Genomic DNA, 26,292 nt, shown 5'->3' on the forward strand with positions numbered 1-26,292 from the left:
CCTAACTGCAGCTGACAGACCGACCCAGAACTAGGGAAGGTGTCCAGGAAGACAACAGAGGGAGAGATTAAGATGCTGGAGGCGAGACCCTGGAGGAATTGGGAGGAGAAGGTCAAGGATCTTTTCTGAGTTTTTATGTAAATAATTTACAGAGGAAAAGTGAGCTGGCCTCTAGGGCGGGAGGGAAATGCGGACAGTGAAATCATGGCGAGTAAAGTGATCTGCTTCCAAGGTTCACCCCTGATTGAGTTGAGACTGGACCGGAGAAGGAGAGGAAATTAAGCTGGCAGGTTAGAGGAGGGCTATCAGAGCTGACCTGGGCATCTCTGGGTGTGGAGGGGTTCTCACCTGCCAGCTCAGGTACAGTCACCTGATAGTGCTGCCATTGACTTTGGGGAAAAGGAGAAAGGAGAAAATGAGCAACGCCTGCAATCAGAACTATATATTGCTATCCAAAGAAGAACAACTCCCAAACACAGCAGAATCTACTGCCATTGCCAGCTTCCTGCCATTCCAACTCCTTGGCAGCAGCCTGTGACCTGGCATGATCTCATCACCTATGCCAGACCACCTTTGGGCCTCTCAGATTATTCTCATGGTGGGGGGGAGTTGAGGAAGCCCCAGGGTCAGGCTGTCTGCCGGTAACACCATCTGAGAAAGTCACTCAGGCAAACCTTTTATGACTACTTGTTAACTATTCATTGTAGGCAAATTAAGACTAGAGATAGAAAACAAAATAAAAATTATCTATGATGATACAATCTGGAATGACCAACGTTTAACATTTTGATGTATATTGTCCCAGGTTTGTTTGCTTGTTTTCTGTGTTTATAACTACCCACCTGTGTGTATATATATCTACAAGTCATGTTACACACTTACTAATGTCTTAAATGTCTTTTCATGTCAATACTAATCTATACCAAATGGCTACTAAGTATCTCATGGCATGGCCATACCATACTTTATTTACGCAATCTGTGGTTTTTAGATATTTAGGTGTGGTTTTCTTTTAACTCAGATTTTTAACTTGAGATAATGATAATCGGTGAATTTCTTTTTAAAGTTCTTTCATAAAAGCAAAGAGCTTGACCCTGGGGTTTTTCACTCCCTGTCCATCTTGGGAATGATCTGAGGATGCCCAAATGTGACCCGGGGTGGGTGATAAAATCATGGGGGTCCCACTGTGCTGATTGGGAGCTAGAGTTGGCGGAAGCAGCAGTTGCCATGAAATCTGTGATGTTCGGAGGGCTTTCTGGAATGACGTGTGTTGTCCAGTTAAAGACACCACTAACTTTCTCCAGGAAGTAGCCTTCCTTCCCAGGTTCCAGACACGATGATGGCACCATGGAGGACCCTACAGGGAACAACCAACCATTCTCTGCCCTCAGCCCTCCAGACAGTAGAGAGGGACACAGACAGAGAGCAGAGACTCCTGGCAGACTTGCTCACTGTCAGCAGAGGGCCAGTTGTGAAGGACTTTTTCCTAGTGTGCACCACTCGCTCTGGTTTTTGTTTCTACCTGGATCTCCTAAACATTTGCTGGGCCTGCTTCTGCTTCCAAATTAGAGTTCTTTACAGTTGATTTTGCTTAGTCAGTTTACTCATTCATTTATTCCACATACATTTATTAAACACCTACTATGTGCCATTCATTATCCCTAGCACTTGAAGACATGAAGTTAAGTAAAACACAGTCCTTGGCCTTCAGGTACACTATTTCCTGGATATGACTTGGAGGCAAAGAGATGAGCCAGAATCACAGCTCTTACTCGCCTAGAGCCGGGTAACACCTTTTCTTTTCCCAAATCCTCCCCGGCAGTCGGCACTTGGCCATCTTGGCTCCCACACCTCAGCCGTGACAGCTTTTCCACAGCCCTGTCCGCACCTGAGACTGAGAGCCTCACAAAGCCAGGGTCTGGATTCTGCTGATCTTCATGTGCCCAACGCCTGGCCCAGGGTCAGACACACAGCGCAAGAGAAGCTTACAGAGTATTGCGTAGGAGAGCAGCGTGGTGCCAGCTGCCAACGAGCCTTAGTTCCCCCTACTGGGCCGTCATTCCCGGTATCTGCTCTAGCGCCCAGTCTTCACTCTTGCCAAGGATCTCAGCTAAGCCCATGGGCTCTGAAGTCAGAGTGTGTGTGTTCAGATCCCTCTCCTCCGCTTGCTTGTGTGATCCCGAGTTAGTCACTTAATAGATCCATGCTTCAGTGTCCTGATTTATGAAATGGGAGTAAATTTATGAAATAGGGCCCTACCTCATCATAACCTATGGTGAGAATGGTTTAGTTAGTCCTTATAAACACCGAGAACAGGAGTGGGCACACTGTAAGCTCTGAAAAATAGCCACCTGTGACTGTGAGCATGATCATTAGCACAAATGGGAAGAAGCGTTCCTTGAATGAGTTTTCACCCAACCTTGGGAAGTTTGGCTTCTTGTAATAATATCTGTTTTGACTCTTTAAAAGTAGCTCTCCTCTTTTGAGTTCCTTTCTCCACCTCAGAGAGACCTGGACTGTGCCTCGCTAGAAGCCATTAAACATAGCATGACCTGTGTTGCCCAATGCAGAGAACCTGGCTTCCACCACTCTCCTTCATCAGACAGTTTTTGGCCTCTTTCACTCCAGACCTGTCTGACTCCAAAGCACTTAGAACCACTGTGCTTTAAAAAATAACGCTAAAATACACTTTAAGTTTAAAATTAGTACTGCCCACATACAATTCATCTCTCTACCAGGTTCTACAGACACCTTTTTTGATGTTGCAAAAAACTGTAATTTGGACAATGGTCACTAGTTAAACGAATGAAGACCAAGCACTGGGTAGAAAAGAGAATGGTCAACACAGGATCCAGGGTCTTAACTGGATGATTATTTATGGGCACTGGCTAAGTTGACTAACTTTGCCTGTGACCCAGGTATATTTGACCAGCATGTGTTTAAGGGCACAGACTCCCGGAAGTGCAGTCACCTGTGTCAATCGACCTCTGTGTTCTGAGAGCCCCCGGATGACAAGTTGACACTCGTGGCAAGCAGCTTCATGGACTGCAGCAGAGCAAGGTCTGGCCTAGGGATTAAAGGACAGTTTTTGTCTTCCCACCTTTGGACAATGGGAATTGGCTTCAAGATCATCTTTTCCCCCAGGACCCTAGAAACTCCAGTGATGCTAAGATAGTATTGGCAGCCTACAGTGCTGCCTAGAACTTCTGAGGTGGGCATGTAGACTCCTGGAACACTGGCACATTATCTCCCATCAGAAGAAAAGGACGTGTGCTCTGAGTTGTACATTGGGGTTTGGGAATGGACTGCACAGAATAACTCACATTTTCATGATCCTTTGTGGTCTGTATTCACTTCTCTGGAGTGAGGAAAACTACATGAAGCTCGGGCAAGGCAAGTCCTTGACAACATGTAAGGAAGGTGAAGTCTGTCCTTAATACTCCATCTGTCCATGAAGGCCCAACTTATTGATTCATTCAATAACTACTTCTTGGGTGACTACTATGTGCCTGGCATTGTCTGGTGCTGCGTTAGTGAAAGTCCAGCACGGAACCCATGCCCTTGTTGCTTCCAGTCAACCAGGGATACAGGTAGTAAGCAGTCACATGATACCGTGTGTCACGTGCTATGATGAGGAGCGCACAAGCCGTTATGGGGAAACTTGGCTAAGACATCAAACCCATTCTACGATGAGTAGGGAAGGGTTCCTGGAGGAAGTGCTATTGGAACTGAAATCCGAAGGGTGAATAGGAGTTAGGCAGTCAAAGGAGTGGACACACTCCTTGTCTAAAGGCCAGAAAGCAAACAAAAACATGGAATGATGAAGGCTAAGAAAGATGTTGAGTGTTACAGGATCATAGTGTTGCAAAGGCTGTATAGCGTTGGGCACTGTGACAACGGAGAAGCCAGTGTGAGCAGGCAGGAGCAGTTGAAATAAATTGAGTGAGGTGACATGTGTAAAAAGGCCTACCAGAACAGATAGCACTTAGTGGACATTAAATAAATATCTACTGAACTCGCGGACACCATTTCAACTAACCATCCCTAGATTCCCACCATTCCTGACTGTCAGGCACAGTGTACGGAGAGTGGTTCAGAGCCGCATGGGACCAAGGAGCACGTGGGTCCAGCCCAGGGGTTCAGACGCCTCCACTGCTGATGCTGGTGGCGCACTGTAGAAGTACAGATGGTGGCACGCGGCAGTATGGAAGCCTGACAAATGGGCGGCCGAGAAGTAGAGCAATAGGAGTTCTCTTCTGGAGAGTTTGCTGGAGAAGACGGGACTTCTGCAGGGCCAGGACGGTATTTACCTTGGCAGAGAAGATGGGAGTCAAGGATGGGAAGGAGGGTCACGTTCCTCTAGGAGCTGAGAGGACTGGGGGCGTGTGTGGGTGGACGTGGGACCAGTGTCAGCAAAGGTGTGGGCAGAAAATGCAACCCCGGTCAAATATGGCTGTGCCTTGCAGTCAGCTGGACCGGGTTAGAACTCTGGTATCACTTTTTTTTTTCCAATTTTTTTATTTAATTATTTTTCAAGTACAGTTTTCTGTCTATTACTCCCATCCCGTCCCACCCCCCATCCTCCCTCAGAACTCTGGTATCACTTCTTACGAGCTTGATAAATCCAGATACGTTACGTACCTTCTCTGAGTCTCAGTTTTTCTCATCATTAAACTGAGATCAATAAGAACCTCTTCACTAACATGAAGAGCAACATTGCACAGACCTGATGCCACGGAGGTAAAGAGCAAGGATTTCGGGGTCAGATAGAACTGGTGTCAGGTCTCATTTAGCAAGTTATTATCTGTGTGGATTTGGGTAAATTAATTAACCTCTCCAAGGCTCACTTTGTTTCTTTTGTTTTCATTTTTTAATTTATTGATTGATATTAGGAAGAGAGGAAGAGGGGAGAGAGAGAGAGAGAAGCAATGATTTGTTGTTCCCCTTGTTTATACATTCACTGGTTGATTCTTGTACATTGAGTGAACCAATGGGACTGAACCCACAACCTGGGTGTGTCAGGACGACACTCTCACCAACTGAGCCACCCAGCCAGGGCAAGGCTCACTTTCTTGTAGGAAATGGGGTTTGTTGTAGTAGTAACAGTCATAGACGTGTTGAGATGAACGAGTTGAGGTAAAGGACACAATGCTTGGCACTTCTGCCACAGCTGAGAACTGATTACGAGGTAACAAGGTGGGAGGGGCGCATCTGAGGGAGAAAGCGACCATGACGTCAGTGCAGTGCGACTTCTCCACTTTCTGGGATGGAGGGCGTACATCTAGACACTCCCTCCCATCCCTGTTACCCGATGGCCAGGGGCTGCCTGAAGCAAATACGATCTACCTGGAATTGTAGCAACTAGGAGCTTTCTGCCAGGTGCCCCTAGAGCTGCCCAAAGCAGAGGTTAGCATTACCCTAAGAACAACAGGTCCCAGATTGACATCTGAGTGCTACCATCTGTGTTTCAAAGGACAAAAGGAAAATGCGCTGATTCGTCAGTTAGAACGGGGCTGAATGGGAATGTTTATGCACTGTGGTATGGGCGTGGTGGGTAGTTTGAGTTCAGGAGTGGAGAAAGAGGAGGTCACATCAAGTTTCATTAAACTCTATTGACCTGGAGGTGCTGAGGAGTTAATATTGCTTTCTAGTGGAAAGTTTTATTGTGGATCAAAATCCAAAGAGCAAAAGGGTTGTTTGATGTTTTCCTTTACAAGGCAGCTCATTGAGGTGTAGGCTTAGCTATAATTTTGTTTTGCCTCCTGAGGCAAAAATTATAACAAGTATATTTGAAAGCACCAACATGTTCTTTTCAGCCCTGAGGTGAGGAAGGAGGAGGTTGAATCAGGTCTGCGTAGGTTAGAGGGGGTCTGTGGCACAGAAAATGGAACCCTTGGTGACCAGGGCCCCTGCCCCTGCCTCCCCTGCTCTGCACTGCTTTGGGTGTCCCCATTCTCTTCCCTTTGTTATCCTAGCTGCAATTTCCACGTCCCACCTGAGAAGCAGCTCTTTTGTGAGCATATTTGTTTATGTTTGTTTTTTTACCCTAACTTGTTGATTGCCTTCTAATGTGCTAATGTTGCATCAAGTTTTCACACTCTGTGGGGGAAGGCAGACACATACAGGTAACATCTACAGCAAGTGAAAATTGTTTTGCCGGTAGAATGAGCACAGTGCAATAGTTTCTTAGAAGGGAAGCTGTCATGAAGATTTCAAAGTGCAGTGCCAACACCCACTGCCTCTGTTCTGAGTCCATCAGGAGAGGACAGAGCAAGGGTCAATATGGAGAGCATTCCCTCCAGAGGGATTTGTGGGTACCCCTACCCCCACATTCAGTGACAAAGCCTGGTTTGGATGTTTCAGTCCCTTGGTTTACCCACAAATCTTGCCTGCATGCCTACTGTGTGCACATCTGCGTGTCGATGTTTCCGTGTAAACATATGGGCTGCCCTCAAGGAGGTTGTAGTCTAAGTGGAGAGCTTAAACACTAAGATAGCAGACAGATGTGGCGAGCGGAGATTTTTTTTCTCCTTCTCTTTTCTTCTCAGGGTCAGTGCCTCCAGGATGGAACAACAGAAGGAGACGGACCATTCTAGCATGACTGGATACAGATGGACAGACTGTGCACTCCACAGTTTGAGGGGTAGCCATTCACAGAGACAGTGGGTGGCCCTGCAGGAGGTGGTAGAGGTGACCATCAGTCGATGTGCCTAGTCATCTTCCTGATTCCTCCACAGCACCCATGAAGGTAGATGGGGCCTTTAAGGCTTTCTCTGCTAGCAAAGGACAGATTTGATTTGATTTTAAATTCATGTCCAGAATTACATATATAAGAATAAGTAAATCCATATTCACTCAACTTGAAACTTGACATGTGAACGTTTTCAGGTGTAGTTTTCTGCGTGTTTCTTGTATTTGGGGTTTACTGAGTTTCTCAGATCTGTGGGTTTATAATTCTCATCAGATTAGAAAATTTTCAGACATTTATTCCTTCAAACAGGATTTTTGTGCTCCCGTGTGTCAGGAACCACACTTACATATATGGCTGTTCAACAGTATCCCAAAGCTCGCTGGTGCTCTTTTAATTAATTAATTTATATTCCATACACACACACAGATACATATGATAGTTTTGAGTTGGATTTTTGCTATATCTTTTAATATTTTCTTTTTTAATATCTATTAATCTGTTATTTTTTCTATCTAGTGTATTTTTCATCTCAATATAGTTTTCTTTGTTAGAAGTTTGATTAAGGTCATTTTTATATCTTCCATTTCTTCACTTAAAAGACATTAGAATCTGCAATACAGTTAATCTGTGAAGTACAGTTATAACACATTATAATAAATGTTTCAATATCCTCGTTTCAATATCCTCTGCAGATTCTAATGTCTTTGCCATTCTGGGTCAGTTTTGATTGATTTTTTTTTCCCCTCTTTATGTTTGTGTTTTTCTGCTTTTTTGTGTGCCTGGAAATCTTTGATCATATTCTAGACATTGTGGATTTTACCTTGTTGGGTGATGGGTGTTTTTGTATTCCAACACCTGATGATGACAAGCCGTCACCTAGGGCTTCTCTCATGGTCTAGGAGCCAATGTTTACCGGGTATACAGTATATTGAAATACCTGGAGTTTGTAGGTGACTTTTTTCTTTTTTAATATATTTTATGGATTATGCTATTACAGTTGTCCCATTTCCCCGCTTCATTCCCCTCCACCCTGCACACCCTTGCCCGCCCACATTCCCCCCTTTAGTTCATGTCCATGTGTCATAAGTTCTTTAGCTTCTATATTTCCCATACTATTTTTGCCCTCCCCCTGTCTATTTTCTACCTACCATCTATACTACTTATTCTCTCTGTACCTTCTCCCCCCTTCTCCTCCTCCCACTCCCCTGTTGCTAACCCTCCATGTGATCTCCATTTCTGTGGTTCTTTTCCTGTTCTAATTCTTTGCTTAGTTTGTTTTCGTTTTTGTTTTAGGTGTGGTTGTCAAAAATGGTGAGTTTTCTGTTATTTTACTATACATGTTTTTTATCTTCTTTTTCTTAGATAAGTCCCTTTAACATTTCATAAAATAAAGGCTTGGTGATGATGCACTCCTTTAACTTCACCTTATCTGAGAAGCATTTTATCTGTCCTTCCATTGTAAATGAAAGCCTTGCTGGATAGAGCAATCTTGGATGTAGGTCTTTGGATTTCATGACTTGGAATATTTCTTTCCAGTCCCTTCTTGCCTGTAAGGTCTCTTTGGAGAAATCTGCTGACAGTCTGATGGGAACTCGTTTGTAGGTGACTATCTCCTCTCTTGCTGCTTCTAGGATTCTCTCCTTCATTTTAATCTTGGGTAATGTAATTATGATGTGTCTTGGTGTGTTCCTCCTTGGGTCCACTTTCTTTGGGACTCTCTGAGCTTCCTGGACTTCTTGGAAGTCCATTTCCTTTGCCAGATTGGGGAAGTTCTCCTTTATTATTTGTTCAGATAAATTTTTCACTCGTGGCTGTTCCTCTTCCCCTTCTGGTACTCCTATAATTCGGATGTTGGAACATTTAAAGATGTCCTGGAGGTTCCTAAGCTTCTCCTCATTTTTTTGAATTCTCGTTTTTTCCTTCTTTTCTGTTTGGTTGTTTCTTTCTTCCTTCTGGTCCACTTCACTGATTTGCGTCCCAGTTTTTTTCCAATCACTATTGGTTTATGTCTCTTCATTTCACTTAGTGTAACCTTCATTCTTTCATCTAATTTGTGACTAAAATCAACCAGTTCTGTGAGCATCCTGATCACCAGTATTTTGAACTGTGCATCTGATAGGTTGGCTATCTCTTCGTTGCTTAGTTGTAACTGCTGTGGAGCTTTGATCTATTCTTTCATTTGGGCCTTTTTTTTGGGGGGGGGTCTTTTTCTGCCTGTTATGCAGTGAGGGGCGGAGCCTTAGGTATTCACCAGGGCCAGTCAACCCATGTGGCTGGGTTGTGATGCTGTATGTGGGGGCAGGGTCCGAGAGGGAATAATGGTGCTTGCTCCGCTCTCTGTTGAATTTTAGTTCCTTCCCCCATCCCCCCAAGCAAATTGGGCCCTTCTGGTGCTGGTTCCTGGGTGTTTGGGCTTGTGTACATTCTAGGACCCTGTGGGTCTCTCCAACAAACTCTCCTGTAAGGCTGGGAGTCTCTCCCTGCGCGTCAACCCCCCACAGGTGTTTTCAATCGTTGTTTTAAGACTTTATTTCCTGGCCCTGGGATCTTGGGTTGCACAGTCTATCTCACTCCCCAGTTTCACCTGGTTTATCTGCACATGAATGTGGGACTGTCCGGTCAGCCAGCTGCCTTGTGTACAGTGCCCCGCTTCACAATCACCACCTCGCTGGGTCTGCCCGTTGCCACCCTGTGCCTGGGGTCTGCCAGCTGCCGCGTGTGCACCCAGGGTTTGCCCACTGCCATCTTGCACACTTGTGCCACTGCTTTTTGTGCTGCGACCCCTCTCCGCCCAGCTGCCCAACTCTGCCCTGCCTGTTGGTCTGGATGAATGTGTCTATTTTATCTCCTTGGTTGTCGGACTTCCATACAGTTCAATTTTCTGTCAGTTCTGGTTGTTATTTTATTTCTAAATTATTGTTGTCCTTATTTTGGTTGTGCAAGGAGGCACAATGTGTCTACCTATGCCTCCATCTTGGCCAGAAGTCTGACTCTTTTTTTTTTTTTTTTGGACTACTAGTGAAATCTAGAGCAGCAGTGTCAATGGAACTGCAAGTGTAGAACTGCCTAAGTCCTACACCTGCACTATCCAATATGGCAGCCACTGGACATGTGCCTGTGAAATCAAGTAGCTAATCCAAATTGAGAGTTGCTGTAAGTGGAAAATACATACTGGATTTTTAAGACTTAGTATGAAAAGAAGAATGTGAAATATTTCATTATTTTTCATTTTGATTCAATGTTGAAGTGATAATATTTTGGATACGTTGAGTTAAATAGGACATTATCAAAATTAACCTCACTTTCTTCATTGTTTCTTTTAATGTGACTACTAGAAAAATTTAAATTATATGTGTGGCTCACAGTGCATGTCTGTTGAACAGCACTGGTCTAGAGCTTAAGATCAGGGCATTCACTATCAAGCAGACCTGAGTTTAACTCTCAGTCTTCACTTTTCTAACTAGATGACCACGAGTAATTTACTGAACCCAGCCCATCCCTTGTTCTTTTTCTATCATAAAACAGGGATTAATGATTACACTTCATTCACAGAGTTACTGTGAGAATAAAATGATAAAAAATTCTTTTGCAAAGAAAATTGCAGCCGCTAAATGAAAAACAAAAATTATTATATTTAACCAGGGGTAGAATCTTAGTACTTATGTTGTTTTAAAGTTATACAGTAATGTTTGCTCTGTCTTGTGTGTGTGTATACAAACCATGGACACAGTGGAGTTTGAGACCATTACAAGGGACCATTTATTAGGCAATCTTGTTCTTGCCTCCTGACCCTTGTCCTCCCCCCTCCAATCAAGGGCAGGGGATAATTGCATCATGGTTCTCCCTGGCACGCACAACACACCAAGTGTTCGCCTATATTTAGCTAACATGAAGTCACTGAAACTCTATGCCCACTAGAGGCAATTAGTGCTTTGTTATTTGTTGCTCACATAGCTTGTATCCTGACTCTTCTGCATAGTTTGTGTCCTTAGATGAATGCAAAAGGACTGAAAATCTTTTGTTACTGGGAAAATTGCTTGGGAAGTAGAAACTGAAATCCCAAGTCAACGAGCCCCTGGTAAGGACCCCGAGGAAAATATTTGATGAGCCAGGGAGACCTCAATTACCCTCCTCTTTGACCGGGGTGAGTGGGCTGGAGATAGAGAGATTGTCTATATTCTACACAACTGGTAAAAGCAAGCACTCCTGGCCATTGGCTCCCAATAAGGGTCCAAACTCCACTTTCCTTTGAGCAATCAGAAATGACACATGGGACGCAAAAACACAGAACGGGGCTGACTCCACAAGTGGACAAGGAGGGTGGGGGGCAGCTGCCCACAGGTGTGATTCAGGGGTTCAACCTGTTGGCTGTTGCCTCAGTTTTGCTCATGGGGCCTCCTTCTTCTACTTTAAGGCTCTGAAGCATGTGTCTGTGTGTGTGCACATGTGTGTAGGCATTTTGAGAACATTAGCTTAGGGTCCCAACTCTCGAATTTTTATTAGTCAATTTTTTCTTTACTTTGAATGACAAAGACTTGCTCCTATGAGAGAATTCAGTTTTGTTTTTAGTACTTTTTTATTCTCACCCAAGGACATTTTTTCATTGCTTTTAGAGAGAGAGGAAGGGCAAGAGAAACATTGACTCGAGAGAGAAACATCAATCAGGTTGACTCCTGTAGGCGCCAATAGGGCATAAGGGGATTGAACTCACAACTTTTTGGTTACAGGACAACACTCCAGCCAACTGAGCCACACCGGCCAGGGCCAGTTTTGTTTTATTTAACAAACAAAATAACTTCAGGGGAACAGGCAAAGAAATAAAGCAAACAGAGGTGAAAATAGTTCTAAAGTAGGTAAGGTATTCTCAAAAGTACTTTACACGGTGGGGTAAGATATTCCTGACGAGGATTCTGTACAAAATTCAGAGGCCAGTGGCCACTCCTTATACCCTCGAACGTTATCCTTCTCTCGTTACCTAGCCTTGTTTTATCACTCAGGACTTTTGTTCTGCTCCTAAAAATAGACATTTGTATGATAACGTATGTAAAAATAACTTTTAAAAGAATATTAGACTATTTTAAAAATCACTTTTGAAACTATTGTTTTTAACACCATAAATTATATTAAAAGTGAGTAAATAGTTCAGAAAAGCATAAAGAAACCCTATTTTTGATGTTTTAAATATTAATTTACTCATTAATTCAACAAATATTTATTGAGTACCCATTGTGAATAACAGCAGGGTACATTTCATTTGTTATTACTTTACCTATCTTTCATTAAGGAATCATAATATTTGTAATTTTACTAACACATATGTTTCCAGTATCATTCTTCGTCATTTGCAATGTAGATTTGGTAAAGTTATTAAAAATTATCCTTGGACAACATTAAAAAGAAAATAAAAGCAGCCGTATAAGCTCAGCCCACTCACACGGCTATGGACAGTAGACCTATTGCTGTGTCCCCCGGAGCAATGCATGAAAGTGCTGGTAGTGAGGCCGGAGTAAATATTGCTGCTATGGTCTTAAAATGTAAGTAAATAAAATAATAATTCCATCAGTACAGTAGTTAAAACATACCATAGTAGAGCTGACAATAGCTTTTACTGTTATCAGTATATAACGGTGATTTAAAAAAATTTCATAAAGACAATATTTTTCAAATCTAGATGGTTGAATAAATGGCATAACTATTTGAAAAATAGAATAAATATTTCACTCCTTATATAAAATACATTTTGAAAGTTCAAAAATTTTTAAATAAAAAAAGCGAACTCATTAAATTTCCAGAAGATAAACTGAGTGCATATTTTTATAATCTTGCAATAAAGATGCCCTTTTAAAGCAGAAACCCTGAGGAAAAGATTGTCAGTTTGGGGCTCTTTTTTTTAAGTTAAAATATCTCCTTGAAGTGGGGAGGCTGTCCTTATTCTCACAGAAACAACCATTGAAACAACACTGGAAAAAAATATCTGCAATATTAGTGACAAAGGATAAGATGAAACATACATAAAACATTTACATACAATGATGATAATAAGTGTCACATATAAGAACAAACAATCCGTCACAAGAAAAAAAGGGCAAAGACTTGAATAAAGAGTTCAAAGAAGAAGAAACACAACTGTCCCCAAACTGTGGAACACAGCAAGATGCTAGGGGGAGACGGTGTCTTGGTCACCAGCCCAGCCCACGTTATACAGGGGGGAGTGAGGCTCAGAGAACTCGAGGGACAGACCTCCTTCCATCTAACCATTAGTGCATAATTCATTTAACTTTACCTTGAAATGGTCTATAGAGATCTTTATACAACAAATGTGAACAAAAGTTTGGGGTGCAACCCTCCACATTCAGACCTGTGCATGTGGGCCCTGGGAAGAACGGCGGAGAAGCAGAGGGTCACCCACCATCCTGTGTACACCCTCGGCTGCAGAATGCAAGAGACCCAGCTCTTTTGGCTTGTCTGCTCTTGCGGTGGCTTTCAGAGACTCAGGATGTGAAGCACTGAGTTAGAGACATCCCAGGTCAGCCCCCATTTGTTTGGGAGACAGTCTCCAGCCCAGCTTCACTAAAGGTCACTACCTGCAGGGCCAGGCCTTGCCAGCGATGGATGCAAACACCAGACCTCCATCTAGGGCTGGACACTGATACAACCTGAGTGGAAACCAAAAGAGAGCAAAGAAAGCAAAATTTGTATAATCCTAGTGGCTTCAGCTATCACCTGGGTCACAGGTTCCCTAAATCTGGCCTGCCTATAACTGAGAGCATGGGAAATAATGCTTTTATTATTATAAGTAATATACAGGGGTGGACAAAAGTAGGTTTACAGTTCTGGGGATGGAAACAGTTTATTTTTGTGTTATTATTTATTAATTATTGTATTATTTTCCACATAAACAATGGTAAAGCTACTTTTGCCAACCCCTGTACAGATACATTTTAATTTTAATGGTCTTATATTTGTTTCAGTATGTATAAATACATAACTGGACATAAATATCATGATTTCACATATACATTTTTTTAGGATAAGCCTGCAGTACATGTTTAGGTAAAAAAATGACTTCATTTAATAAACAATGAAAAGTATTAATGATGCAAGGGTTATTTGAATATGGCAAAAATTGTGAATGAGGTATGCAAATGATGGAAGTTTGGGAAACACTGATGAAGTCCATTTTGTGTAATTTACGCAGGGGGGCCCTCCCTGGAAAGAAATCCATTTTACAATGCCTGCCAACCCATGCATACTTTATGCAGTCTTAACAAGGAGTTTGAGAAACAATACAACGCTTGTCTGTGTGATGCACTCTGGAGCTGAGGTTCATCTTTGCCTCCCCTTTCCCCCTTTCTTTCTTCTCGTGTTTGATTATGTGTCGGTCTTTCCCGTCAGTTCTGCTTCTAGAGGCTCTTTTCCCATCACAAGTGCTTCACTCCTGGTCTGGGCCTCCGTTACCTTTCACCTGGACTATGTCCTAACCATCTCCTCGCCTCCAATCCGGTTTTTCTCCTTCAATCCACCCTCCGCAGTGTTGCCAAAAATGTTACTCAAAAATTCTGATGTGACCCTGCCGTGCCCCAGTGCACAGGATAAAGTCCAAGCTACTCAACAAGGCTTTAAAGTTCTCTGCCAATGCTTCCTAATTCCAATACAGCACTGGCAGAATCAGGACTAGAAACTCAGGTTTCTTTTTTCTCAAATCTAGTGCTCTTCTCAACATGCTGCCTCCTCAAAAACTCTCTGCCTGTTGTTTCCATTCAGTAGGTGATACCTGCGTAGGTAATGTCTACCCTTTTGGCACAGGGAGTTTGAGTAAATCCTGTCATGACACAGAATGTCACAAGGTAGATTGGACATGGTCAAGGGTATTGTGTCCCTGAACACATAATGTCGTAAGAGGAGGAGGGTACAGCTAGTGGGAGAAGTGGACAAAAAGGACATTAAATGTGTCTGTTAGGCAACACTGAATTCATGTTGACAACCGCCCAATACTGCACAGGGATTATCCAGGCCATCCTCACTTCACAGTTTTCCCACAAAACAGATGTCTTCTCCAGTGAGCTACGACCCACTGGTTAATTTCCAGTCTAGATCAGTTTACTAGAGTAAGCAGAGTGTATCCCGCTCCCTGTCCCCCCCCCCATTGATGTTGGACTTGCCTTAACCAATGGAATATTAGCTGACATGACCCAAAACACAGGCTTCAAATGTGTACTTGTTTTGACTTGGCCTCTTGAAGGGGCCATTAGCCATTGTCCTTTCATATGCGTCCAGAAATGAAACCCAGGTGGAGCAGACCTGCATTTGACCCTAAGCCTGGAGTCCAGTTGAGCTCGGTCAGCCAGGTAAGCCTAGCTGAGATCAGAACAAGACTAACCTGCAGGCACATGAGCAAGAAAAAGAAATGCTTGTTGTCCCCAGCTACTAAGATTTAGAGGTGGTTTGCAATGCAGCAAAAACTGACTAACCCAAAAGTAAAGTAGGTTTTGTTTTGTTTCTGTTTTTATCAAGGTAAAAATCAACTTTCTGCTGTTCTTTTGTGGATCACCTACAGGGGGGCAAGTAATGACACGCAGTTGACCTAGCCCCCAGCACATTTCTGGGGCATCTCCCAGCGCGCGGGTTACATAATGCTCAAAGCTCTGCAGCCTCATTCTCAGATTATCCTGACAAGAAAGTAAATCAGGACTGTTGTTATACTCCTGCACTTCCCCCTCCCCCGCCCCCACTTAAGTCACAGTAGCCCAAAGTGCGACAGAAAATCCAGTGGCCCTTTGTTATTAGCATATCCACGCCACTGCTTCTATTTTCAGAAACGGAGAATTGTTTTTTATCAAGGGCGTGCAGCGTTGGCGATCTTATCTCGCGCAGGTGTAGCCATGATTTTCTTTTTCTAGCGCGAGTTGATGGTGCCTGAGACTTAACGAGTGTTCCCAGGAGGAAGTCAGCAGGGTTAACACCACAGCGTCCAGTGGCCTGGATAACAGAGACCTCGATTTCCTCTATCTGAGGGGCTTCAGTCCTCTCCGTTTAGCCGCCTCTGTGTTGTCCCACTCTCTAGGCGTCTTCCCAGCTCCCGCTGATTCCTCCAGTTGGTTCCGGTGGGCCCAGGCCCACTTCTTCGCAGCCTGGAGCCTCTGCGCCCTTGCGGACGCTCTCCTCCAGGTGGCAGTAGAGAGCCACCCCCTGCCCAGCCGCTTACGTCACCTTGTTTACTCTGTTCCCGGTCATTTTTAGATCTAAGATCACAGGATGTTAATTGGGCCAATGATTTCCCATTCGTTTTGGCGAAAGGCCCTTCTGTGGGCGTCAGGACAAATATGCTGTCCTTCTTGACAATGAAATTCTGCTGCGGGGAGTATTTATTTACAAATGTTGGAATTTTCATCTTTAGGAGGTGGGAAAGCAATGCGTTGCTCTGTACTATCGGTTTGTATCCGGTCACTTTAAATTTGAAGCCCCGAACAAGGGGGGCGTGAACTAGGGAGAGAGGGGAGCCTAGGTATTACAGTGGTGCCTGGGAAGCATAGCCAGCGCCAGCTGAAGGCCCTCAGGAGTCTGGCTTTTTACTTCCCTTTTCTCCTCCTAAAATAACTACTCAGCAGGAAAGCGTTTGGACTTTAGAACTTGAAGGAATAAGGAAAACAGCTGATTTAGTCAAACCGTGCCCTGATTCGTTGTGGGGAGACACTTTGAGGCCCCTGCCTCGGATGCCCTCACCCAGGAATTGGATCTGAATGTCTCATCGCCATAAATCATGCCTTTTACAGTCTGGAACTTTTTGTCCCAACAACAACAAGCACAACTCATTTATTACTGCTCACCGGTATGTATCACTCCCACACTCCCCAGCTACTGATGAGGAAAGGTGAGGCACAGAGGAGCTGAATGTCCCAGCTCACTTTCTCCGTCCTGGCCATGTGTCACTTTGGCAAAAGTAAAAACATCAAAAGTCCCGGGCCAGCTTTTGGCAGGCAGGGAGTGGAAGGGGCTGGGAGCCGATCTGTGACTCTTCAAGAAGCAAGATAAACAAATAGGGTTCCTCTGCTATGCAGTCCTTTACAAGAAGATGGTAGAAGCATCTTATGCTAAGGCACAGAAAATCATCTGTGAATTAACATTAAAAATAAACAAGCCTCCAAGTTTCTTAAGTGCTGGTTCCTCCCTATCCACCTCCCATTTCATCCTTTTACACACTTCTGCTTCTGCTTCCCTATGAAAACCAACTCCCAGAGAAGGCCAAGTCCCTCTCCCTTAAGTACTGTGCAACCCACTGAAGTGATCACGCTGGCCTGAAAAAACAGACAGTTTGCACACAGGCAGGCAGGGACAGAAAATTCAGTTCAGTTCTATTCAAGACCCCTCTCTTGAGCTCCAATCTGTGTCAACTACTCAGGCAATATAGGTGATAAACACATGAAAAGACGCAGTTTCTGCCACTGTGCAACTCTGAGTCCAATAGAATTTATAGTCATGGGGAGTTTTTGTACCCTTTGGAAAGCACATAATGAAAGAAGTATTCAAAGAGACATTACAATAGAAAGAGAGAATGCCAGGTAAACAGCATGGAAAAGCATTCCCCCACTTTGGCACCTACTTGAGAGTGGACTGGGGACAGGGCCTGACAGCGGTGTCAGAGGTGCTTGGTGGAAGACAGGAGCCCCACACTCCAAGCACTCAGGGGCTCTAAAGAGGCTGAAAGAGGAAAGGGGAAGCCTCTTGCTCTGGGTCAAATGGTGCATCAAAGATCAGGGACTTGGAACTAGTCAACAAGAGCCAAGGAGTTCTTCAAAGAGAGTTCCAGAATAGGGAGCATTCCCAATAGCTGCCTTGGGCATACATTCTGGGTAGGCATTAGACCCAGCCTCAGAAAAAATACATGAGTGGAAAGAAATGAGGCCCCAGGTCCCAGGTCCACTGGGAGTGGCCCCAGGTCCACTTACCACCAGTAAAATCACCTTTTCAAGTGCCTTTTGTCAAGAACTGGGTGATCATTCCCATCCATCTACTTATAGGAAGGAGCAAATGTAGAGAAAGCAAACAATGGCATGTTTTTATTTTTCATGTTTATATGAAATTTTTTAATGTTTCATAATTTTTTTAATTTGTTAAGTATTAAACAAATGCAGACAAGAGCATAAAACAAATGTACAGTTTAATAAATTATAAGGCCAACACTAGGAATCTTGTGACCACCATGAAAGGAACTAGATCCCAGAAAGAACTTTTGAAGCCACAGTAACTGGCTGCAGCTTCCAAGGACATGCTGGTCAGGTCTCAGAGGGTATTCTGGGACCGCCAAGAAAGAAAGGTGTCTTCAGTCATCAATCAAGCAATATTTACTAACTATGTAAAATAGGCCACATATAAATTAGAGGGCCTCATCCCTAAACATTTACCTGAAGGAGGTGAGAAAGGCAAGGAATCGGCATTTGTTGAGTGCCTGCTGTGTGCTAAGTGCTTTACCTGTGTTATCTGAGATAAATTAATATTAACACTCACTACAACTCTGTGAGGTTGGTGTTATTATGGTCACAGCTATTGTGAGGGGGCCCTCTTTATAGGTGAGGAAACTGATGCATCAAGAGGTTAAGTAACTTCCCAGAGTCACATGAAAAGTAAGAAGCAGTTGGCATCTGAACTCAGTCAGCCTGGGTCCAGAGCCCCGTTCCTCACCCTCTGTGGGTTAGTTTGCTAGATACTTCTGTTTGCCCTTCTGGATCCGCTCGCCACCCTTCTCTGCCCAGCACATGCTGCATACTGTTTCGCCGTTCGCAGCATGTTTCGCCGTTTGCAGCATCCTTTACCCTTTGGCTTTCCATTGGGTTTAGCCAGTGGAAGTCCTAGGCAGGAGATCAGAGGGAGGAAAAAGTGTGAGGGAGACCTGGGAAGGAGGTCACCTCCTGGCTGGCTGCATCCCTTGACTCATGGTCACAGCTGTTGTCAGGGGGCCAACCACACCCGGCCCATTCTGCAGCTTCTGGTGTTCACACCTCCCCTTACCCCTTCAAGCCTAGGGGTGGTCAAGTAGCTGTTACTTATTGCACTACTTCTGTGGTTTCCCTCCATCCTGCCCACACCTTTGTAAATAGCCCCTTTATTCAACTCTCCTCAAATTACCCAATTTGAGTGTGCCATCTGTTTCCTGCCCGGGTCTGACCTGATATAAATAGGAAGCCAGGAAAGCAGCCGCTCAGAGGCCTCCCTCCCTGCGTGGGCAGCATTCCTCATGGGTACAGGACTAGTCACAGGGGTGTGTGTGTGTGTGTGTGTGTGTGTGTGTGTGGCCCTGGCATAGGGCCTCCTGAGTTAAGAAAGCCACAAGTGGTTCAATAGGGTTAAATGATCCCAGGCCTTTTGGAAGCAGAGCCAAAGGGAGGAAACGGAATGTGGGGGAGGTTAACGGAATGTTGGGCTTCTAGAGCCGCACTAACTGGGTTCAAGTCCCAGCTCCTCCACTTACCAGATATATGACCTCAAGTGTTAAATCATTTAACATTTTCATACGTCAGTTTCCATGCCTCAGTGGGATGATTACAGTAAGTATGTCAATAAATGCAATGTCTGGCTCATATTAAGAGTTATATTAATATTATCGAAGGAGCTGCCCTGGCTGGTGTGGCTCAGTGAAATTGAGTGTGGCCTAGGAACCAAAGGGTTACTGGTTCAATTCTCAGTCAGAGCACATGCCTGGGTTGTGGGCCAGGTGCCCAGTAGGGGGTGTGCAAGAGGTAACCACACCTTGATGTTTCTCTCCATCCCTTTCTCCCTCCCTTTCCCTCTCTCTAAAAATAAAAAATAAAACCTAAAACAATATATGTTACTGAGGGAGCTCAGACATGAAATTGTTGACCTTTGAAAAATGTGGAGCAGATCCATCCGCCCCAGCCCTTGGGGAAAATACGCTAGGAAATCAGGGAGCGAACCGAGCAGCAGCTCGCCACAGCTATGATCCTGGAACCAGTATGGAACACTAAGGGAAGCTCTTAGCTTGGAATTTTTCTCGTAGCTCTTGACTCCTGGATGGGGCTGCCCTCACAGGGCACATGGAGCAGATGTGCGTCAGAAGACCAGAGCAAATAAAGTTGCCAGAAAGACCTCACGCTGAGAGAAAAAAGCACCTCGCTTCTCCCCTTCCTGAAGCAGTCCTTTCCATAAATACCGCTTCTCTCTCCGGCATTCTCGATTTCTTCCTCTGGGAGGGATATTCTCATCAGCTTGTAAAGATGTTCTAATATCCCTTATCTTAAACTCTCCTTCAATTTCACACACGCTTCCATTTCTCTGATCTTTTTCACAGCAAAATTCCTTCAAAGAGCTGTCTGTAGACACTTCTTCCCTCCTGTTCTGTCCTTAACACAGTCCGTTAGCATGTCAGTCCCAAACTGCTCCTCACATGGTCACCAGTGAGCTCCACGTTGCTTCATCTACTGGTTCCCTTTCTCTTCCTTGGCCTCGTCGCTGCATTTGGCCCAGTGAGACGACACCTGTGGACGTACCCTCTTGCTTGGACCTCCTCTCACCTCTCCAGGTTTGCCAGCGTGCCATGCCCGCAAGCCAGCCCCACGTGAGCTCTCAGGGTGTATGGCGTGCAGAGATTAGCCCATGTACCAGTTTTTACAGTGCCTTGGAAGCTGTGAAGAAACGTCCGTCTTTCGTGACCATTAGATTCGTGAGGCTGATGGGAGTTGGAGAAGGGACGAGTAGACAAGGGGAAACTGAAGATGGAACACTGATGATCCCTAGTCTGTCTCATGCACCCCCGGGAGCTCAAAGCTGTCAGATGCTGATGTCTCTGGATTTTTATGGCCAATTGGTCTTTATTATTCCTGTTTTACAAGGAAAGAAAATGGAAGCAGGGAGGGTATGGGATTTACTAATTTGCTTGGTCAGGGTCATGTAAAGAAAGAGAGTGGTTCCATAAGGCTTTGTGTGGAACCCCTCTTGCCCACTCATGTCCTGCAGGGTCCCCCCCAAATAAAACTCAGTTGCTAGCACTTTCCAAGTCTTTGCCAGAATCAATCCTCTCTTGAGCAAACCAGGATCAGACCTGGGACCAGAGCTTAGTCCCAGGAGCTTAGCACCACTACAGTATTCTCATCTTTACCGGGTGCCTTGTTTTTGTGGGTTGGGGCACAAGTGGGGAGTGTTTGGGGCACAGGAAACAGATATTTTTCTATTTAGGATTAAAAAACCTTGTTATTCTTGTCTACAGAGACTGTGTCATGAATATGACAGGCAGGATATTTGTCAGTGAGATGCTTAAAAGAAGCCAGTAACAGTCTTTAACAAATTCTGGGAGCCATGGCCAGGTTTGCAAGACTAATTTGGAGGCCCCATGTCAAAATGTTGGAGAGTTTCTCTCTCGTTTAGAAGCAGCTCCAAGGTCTCTGGTAAGGGATGTTTGGAGGGCAGTGGTTTTATTACTCACTTAGACAGTTTCAGGAGATGCAACGCCCATTCCTTTCTGCCTTCCCTCTTACAGCATCGAACCGAGTAGCCGTCCAGTGCGCATTCACCCTCATCTCTTCCACTGTGTCTTTGGAAAGCTAATGAGAGGTGGAATGTAGAGGAAAACAGAATCACACCATGTCCGGGTTTGCCCTGTGTGGTAACCAGGTGATTTGCATATGTTTACTTATGCTATCAAAGCCTCAGTTTCCTCAACTATAAAATGCAAATAATAAACATCATCTCATGGAGTTTCTGTGAGCTTTAGAGTCACTGTTCACATGGTTCCGGAGCATGTGTGTGGTTCATGTGCAGTAAGCAGTAGCTGCTATAATCCAGTTCCCAACAGGTTAGCCTTTCACCTACATCCCTTCCTATGCAAAAAGGTCTGGTGAATCACTTAGCTCAATTAGAACACTTTTGGGTGTAAGCACCAGGAAATCCAACTGAGAATAGGTTAACAATAAGGAAAATGTATCATCTGCTTAAGAAGTCCAGAAGAAGCTTCAAGGATGGCAGATCCACAGCTTAGCAATGTCATAGAAGCCACAAATCCTTCCATCTCGCTGATACACCCTCAGCCTCTTTTGTCCTCAGGTAGTCTTCCTCAAGGTTTCAAGGTAGGGGGCATAGTCTTAGGGGTCACGTGGAAACACAACCACATCTAATAGCAGGAGAAAACTGTGTCTTTGTATGTATATCTTTTTAAGCAAGGAAATCTTTCTGAGAATTCCCCCTGTAGACTTCTCATCATATTTCATTGGCCAGAATTATCTCATGTGCTTATGTTTGAACAAGAAGAAGACAATTGCTATAACTGATTGTTTAAAATCAGGTTTTTATTCTTGAAACAGGAAGGATGGTTATTGCATAAGTAACCCAACAATAATCTGCTCCACTGTTTATTCAGCAACGTCCAAAAAAAAAAAAAAAAAGCTTTATTGAGCACCTGTTATGTCTGTGCTGCTTAGGCTTTGGAGGTACTGACCTCCATCATAGTTCAATGTCAACCACTACAAATTTAGAACCTAAATGCTGAGATACTGACTCACAGAGAGGAGGTGCTCAGGAAACGCTCTCTGAAGCGAGGGGCGATGGGACAAGGTGGAGGTGCCCGGGCCAGGTTCGTTCACGGCCAGAAGCGGCTGTCTTGGAATCGGGGCTTGCCAAAGAGCTGAGGGAGCTCCCCAGGCTTCAAGCTGGCACTTACCTCCCAATTATGATTCCAGAATTATTAGCTTTGATTCTGTGAGAAAGGAGCACATCAAAGCCAGAATCCTATGAATTAAAATGTTGACTAATCGAGCTAATTATAGTTCAGTCGTCTGAATTTTCACACAATGAGCCTGAGTTCTCATGAAAGCCTTCTCTTGGGCAGGAGGCTTTGATGATGAAGCAGCTATTTATGTCCTAGACTCAGTCCTCCTCATTCAGGCCAGGCATCCTCGCCAGAGTGCCTTGCTCACTCAGACCCTTACGGTTCCACCGCAGGGTCTGGAAAGCTGAAGCAGGGTCAGTTGACCCAGAGATTATGAAGATGGTGGGAGCAAGATTCCCCTCCCTGGAGGAAGACTTAACCAGTGTGTCAGGATGTCATGATGGGATTCTTTTCATTTTCAATTTTATTCCAGATTTAAAAATACTTGAGTAATTTACATAGCCTAATTATACTTTAGAGAGAAACTTCTCACTTAACATGTCTCAGTTATCAGATGCAGAATAGTATAATAAATTTTAATCACTGTTTGGATGTTCTTTTCTGCAGAGTTAATCATATAGACTAGGCCTAAATCTTTGATGAGCTACTGAAGACATTTTTCAGTTGTCATAACTGGGGAGAATGGGTGCTGCTGGTTTCCAGTGTGTGAAGCCAGGTCTACTTTGAAACATCCTGCAATGCACAGTGCAGACCCCAACAACAAAGCATTATCTGACCCCAAATGTTAACAGCGCCGAGATTAAGGAATCCTGTGTCAAAGGGTAAAGGTCCACTCAACATTAGCCAGCCATTCGATGTGACAGCGTGTTTACTTCAACACTGTTATCTGTCACCAAAAGACAAATTTGGATAAACTCCTTTATATTTAGCATTTCTGAAAGCAAGCTGGGAATAAGGAGATGGATTAAATCCATAACAATCATATTCTCAAGTCTCACGGAGGGTGATGAATTCCCCCGAGTCAGCACACTTGCTCTCCAGGAGCTGGCACTTGAGGAGCAGCAGTGATGCTGGCGGATGCCCAGGCCTGCTGGTTGGACCTTCTCCCCGTCTGGACAATGAGAGGAACAGTGCGTAGAGCACGATCCACTCTGCATACTTCTGTTCCCCAGCTACCTCTTTGAAAGAAATTTTTACTTAATTCTATTATAAATATTATAGAAGCAATAACAAGTTTTAAAATCCTGCAAGATCTAGGAACAAATTAAGTACTCTTGTCATTACACTTAACTGTTACCAAACTGTGCCAAAATCAAGTAAGAGGGCCTTAGGCCTTCCTCTTGCTTCCTAACCCAGTCCTGTGTTATCCAGTGTGTTTGCAGCTTCAAGTTAATTGGCCTTTTCAGCACACTCTTAACTGTAAAGATGTTCTATTTGGCCTTGTCCTTCTGGAGAGACCACTTAAAAATTATTTTAATAAACACATGCCCATAATTTAAAAAGTCAAATTGCATTAAAAGTCTAATGAAATTCAGCAGCTTCCGTCCTCATTCCTTCCCACTCCCCTTGGTCTTCTTGTTTCTTCTGGCATTTACACGTTGCCATATTTTATATAATATGCATGTGCTGTTCTCTTTCGGTTCGGCAGCTTAGAGGATTATCTTCCCCTCGTGGTTCACGAAGATGGAGCACTCCTTTCGGCTGTCCCTGTGTTTCCACTCCGCAGTCCTCCCCATATAATGATATTGTCATTTTTGGTTAAATTAATATTTGGTGTTTACATCATTATACACATGCAAGGGAAGCAGAGCATTGTAGTGTATTATTATTTTTCTTTGGTACCTTTTGTTTTTCCCGATGTTAATAATTGCCTTGTTTTTTCACTAGTGACTACCTTAAATTTTTTTCTTTGCAGTCATTGTGGTTAAAAGTATTATACTTGTGATAGAATTTCTTTTTGCAGAGCCCAAGTGTAGCTGACATGAGTTCTTAGCCCTCGAATGCCCTCTACTCAGACTCACTGAAAAGCATTTTCTAACCTCCAGGCCCAGCCCATCTCCTGTCATCAGCTTTATTTTCCCAAATGGGTCGTTCTTCATGTAGAAGTTTTTGTTTCCATTTCAGAGCCTAACTTCACCCGAGCTTTTCTGTGGCACTTGCTAGGGGGCCACATGAAAGCAAATGTTTACACCCTCCACACTGAGTTTCTCAGTCACACAGGTCAGTTATTAAACAGCTAACATTGGTTTCTTCAGAAGGTCTCGGGGGCAACTGGTTCCAGGACAGGTGACACAAATTTGGTAGCTTCTAGAAACTACTGGTGAGCAGTGTTCACCTGTAGATGGCTGCCTGTAGGGTCTGTTTTCTCCTTTTTGGCTTGACACTGTTGCCAGCTGTCCTTCGGGTTCAGGATCATTAGGCTGCCTAAGTCAAACAATCCTGGGATGAGGACAACCCAGGGTTTGTTTAGAATGGTACTGAACAAGTAGCAACCCTCTTCTGGCTTCTGCTTTCACTGAGCGTGGTCTATTCCATCATATGCCCAGGACTCCCTGCCCTCTTCTTGGTCCTTTGGACAAGGATCTGTGCTGTTGCCAGTATATGAGACCTGGGTATTCCTGACCCCGAGGGTAGGTGTGTCTCCAGTGAGGAGAGCAGGGCCCACTAAAAATACACGGGGATCAGTTCATCAGAGAAGAGGCCTCGCTCAGCAGAGGATCTCCCTCAGCAGAGCTCTTCTCCCGAAGGGTGCCGGCCTCTCAGGATGCTGATGGCGGCTTCCTGACTTTGCTGATTCAGCCCTGGTGGGCTGTTCTTGGAGGCTGCTTCATCATGTCAGCTTCCTGGTGATAACTGGCCTTCGCCTGTCATGCTCATCTATTCCCGGACCCTTTCCTATGGGATTTCTTCCCATCCAAAACTAGGTGGCTATGGAAGGAAGTCTATGCTGTAAAATCTCGAAGCATCCAGATTGCTCCCCTAAATTCAGTCACCCCTGCTTCTAACAGAAAGACACGCTGAAACCCTGGTGCAGTATCTTTTCCATAAAGGCAGCCCTCGTCTCTGCTCACTTCTCAACAGAGAACAAAGGGATTTTTGTGGAGGCAGGCACACCCCACATTCCTCGTTTACAAAACTTATTTTTAACCAGAACTACATTTAGAAATATATGAGCAACTATACTAGTAATAATAGGCGGAAGACGAGAAGGCGTGTGTCTTCCTAGGTAGGAGTGGCTCCGGTTAATATTTAAAATGGGCTCGAGTTCCCTGAGCACACACCGCCCGGCGGGGGAGGCGGTGCAGAGAGGGACAGGTGGCTGTGGGAAAGCTGACCGAGGATTAAAAATTAATTGTACTCAGTTTTGAAATTAGATCATTGTAGGCAGATGGCTATGGAGTTTAATATGATTTTGTATTTAACTTTTTTGAGGAGATTGAAACTCTTATTCACCACCAAGGCAATATATGAACTCACATTTCAGCTTTAATTCTACCTCATCACAAGTAGAATTACAGGGCTGGGAAAACATCACCAATCATCCTCAGTTGGAAAGAACCACACCCGGAGCCAGCCAGGGCAACAGGGATCCCTAACACATTTTTTGAGCCTTCTAATTTAAGGTATTCCACAGCCAGTCTCTGTTGAGAGCAAAGTCTGGTGTTCTACTTTTCCATTCTGTTAGCCTCTGCTGTGTTTCCTCTTCCCCAGCTCCGTGCAGCTGGATAGACCAGGGAACCCCCGCCCCCAGCCCAGGCTTCATCATCTTCAGCCTCAGCCTTAGCATCTTCAGGGGCCTACATTCCTGTTCCATAGGCAGGGAAGCGAGGCATGCGGGATCAGGCCACAGCCCTGGGCCAAGAGGGAATGAGAGTAAACAGGGAGGGCCCTGCCAGCTGAGGGTATAGGATTTGGGCCAGAAGGAACTAACCTGATTCCAGAGGCTGGCCCCACAGGGGAGCTTGTTCTATTCAAGATACAGTGCCCA

The 26,292-nt window shown here is 44.5% G+C and overlaps 1 long non-coding RNA gene across 1 annotated transcript in view; it reads left to right on the forward strand.

Annotated features, from left to right (window-relative positions):
• LOC119001408 (uncharacterized) overlaps window positions 1-6,853 on the forward strand; it is a 47,304-nt gene extending 40,451 nt beyond the window's left edge. The window contains exon 4 of the long non-coding RNA XR_005069564.1: window positions 6,549-6,853. This is a non-coding gene — a long non-coding RNA (uncharacterized LOC119001408). The remainder of the gene's footprint in view (window positions 1-6,548) is intronic.
• The last annotated feature ends 19,439 nt before the right edge of the window (window positions 6,854-26,292 follow it).

This window comes from Sturnira hondurensis, unplaced genomic scaffold (genome assembly GCF_014824575.4).
Source record: "Sturnira hondurensis isolate 20B ecotype Veracruz unplaced genomic scaffold, ASM1482457v3 Scaffold0016663, whole genome shotgun sequence".
In the NCBI taxonomy this organism is placed as follows: domain Eukaryota; kingdom Metazoa; phylum Chordata; class Mammalia; order Chiroptera; family Phyllostomidae; genus Sturnira; species Sturnira hondurensis.